The sequence below is a fragment of the Amphimedon queenslandica genome, unplaced genomic scaffold (genome assembly GCF_000090795.2).
Source record: "Amphimedon queenslandica unplaced genomic scaffold, v1.1 AMPQUscaffold_13426, whole genome shotgun sequence".
NCBI lineage: Eukaryota > Metazoa > Porifera > Demospongiae > Haplosclerida > Niphatidae > Amphimedon > Amphimedon queenslandica.
Window position 1 is genome coordinate 22,095 of NW_003546338.1, and position 2,123 is coordinate 24,217.

At 32.7% G+C, this 2,123-nt stretch overlaps 1 long non-coding RNA gene across 1 annotated transcript; it reads right to left on the reverse strand.

The window, feature by feature from the left end:
• Positions 1 to 10: 10 nt before the first annotated feature.
• LOC109581666 (uncharacterized) lies at positions 11 to 2,008 on the reverse strand. The gene is made up of 4 exons (XR_002184716.1): positions 1,880 to 2,008; positions 1,452 to 1,565; positions 846 to 960; positions 11 to 436 (listed from the first exon to the last, which is right to left on the reverse strand). It is a non-coding gene; the product is annotated as an uncharacterized LOC109581666 (long non-coding RNA).
• Between the last annotated feature and the right edge of the window lie 115 nt (positions 2,009 to 2,123).

Sequence of the window (2,123 nt, forward strand, 5' to 3'; positions counted from 1 at the left end):
GATTTCTTTATAGAACTGCCAAATGCCAATATGAATTCCTTGCCAATTAATCATCTTGTACAGTACATGTACACATACATTGAATAAAAATGTTTGTAAAAATGGCATTGATTTTCAGGATACAGATTTTAAAAACACTATAACCAATAATTTTGTACATAAACTTCATTCTAAACTTTAGTAGCATCTAAAGGTAGCATTTGTGGCTTTTATAGTGCAGAAATGCTTTATCCTTTAGAGAAATCTTCTTTTTCTCTCTTTCATTTCTTTCTCTTTTTATTACTTTAGTATCAGCACATCCAGTTAGTCCTAGCTCTCCGATAACTTTCACTACTCGTCTCTTCTTCTCCGCCCACTTCATACTGTTGGGTAGTCTCAGAGCAGCTGAGAAGTACAAGTTCTCACGGACAGAGAGAGTACCCATGATGACATCATCCTTAAAAGAGAATATAAATTATAAAAATATACAATGATGAATATAATTAAGAATGATTAAAATATAAGGAAACTTCTATATTTGCTCCTTTTCATGTTGGCAAAATTTGGCTAAATACCAGACTTAGGCCTGATTTTTGAGTAGCTTTAAAAATTCACTTAAAAAATTCCAATTTTGATCGGAATTAACTCAAACTTTCTACACATTATAAGAACATGTGCATGTATAATGCATTAGGAGAAATTATAAAAATAAAGAAATCTCTCTTTTTCAATTTTGGCAAAATTTGGCTGAATGCCCTAGAAACTTTGGCTCAATTCTGATTTAATTAAAAAATTTTAATGAAACTACATGTACACATGTAAATGTATATACAGTATCATGTGATGGTCATGTGACTATGGTGTACCTGTACAACCTATCCACTCATACACTTGAAGTATTTTGGTTGTGGCCATCCATTAACTAACACAATACCAGTTAGACCACCTTTTGACTTCCTGTCAGCTAGTACATCTAACAGACTGTAGAGAGAGGGGGAAGGAAGAAAAGGAGAGAGAGGAAAGTTTAATTATTTAAGCTATTGAGTAACTCAAAAAATATGAACAAAGTATACCATATACCATGTTTATAGGAGTTAAAGGGATACTGGCACAGTTTACTGAAGAGCTGAATGGCTTGAGTACACGGAAAGTTTATAAACCCAAAAAATTGCTGCCGCGGGTTTATACATGTATCTTGTAATATAGAAGCAGTTTATACTCTGATTCTTGCTTCTGGATACTTCAACAAATGATGCCTTATGTTTATCTCCACCAAACTAAAAGGTAAGCACTTAACATCAAGTTTGCCGTCTGTAAAAGGCTAGTGTGTTTTGACGGGTGAGTTTGACTGGATAGCTGTTTACTTTTTCTGAGTTTTTTCTGATCTCTTCGTACACGGCGACAGTATCTCTTTAAGACACACATGTACTAGTTTGTACACTATACATGCATTTACTGGACAATGAAAGTACCTTTTCAATCCCCTCCAGCTCTTGTTCAATCTTCTTAATCTTTCTCTCAATAGTATTTGTTGATTTTGAAATATCATCAAGCTTCTTGAGACACTCGTCTTGAGCTGGATCAGTCTACCCAGGGATAAAATTAGAAAAAAGATGTAAGACATATTAAGGAGTGAACCTAAAGCACTTGCAGTTAGCATTATAGTAAAGTCAGTGTGGATGTAATAGCTTTATCAGAAACTTTCAATGCATATGCATGTACTATGCATGATTTGTACATGTACTGTACCTGCACATGTAACTTTAAAATTTGTAATTAGCAAGAACATGCAATAAAACCCTCATAGTTGACTTTAATTAATACAAGTAGATCGTACATAGCATGATTATAGATATTTGTAAATAAAAAGAATTTTTGCTCAAAATACAGACATACGTACCTTTCTTCCCAATAGCATTATTTTGCTATTATTCTTTATTCCTGCTTCACTGACTAACTCCTCTTCTTTCCTAAGAGTCTTTCCTATTTAATAATGACTCATACTTAATCCCATTTGATTACATAATGGACATATTATAGCAAATCAATTTCACTAATAATTATTAACACCCACAATTAATACAGTATTATAGTCTGATTACTTAATGACCCTTAGTTTTAATACATACTACCAATGGTACATT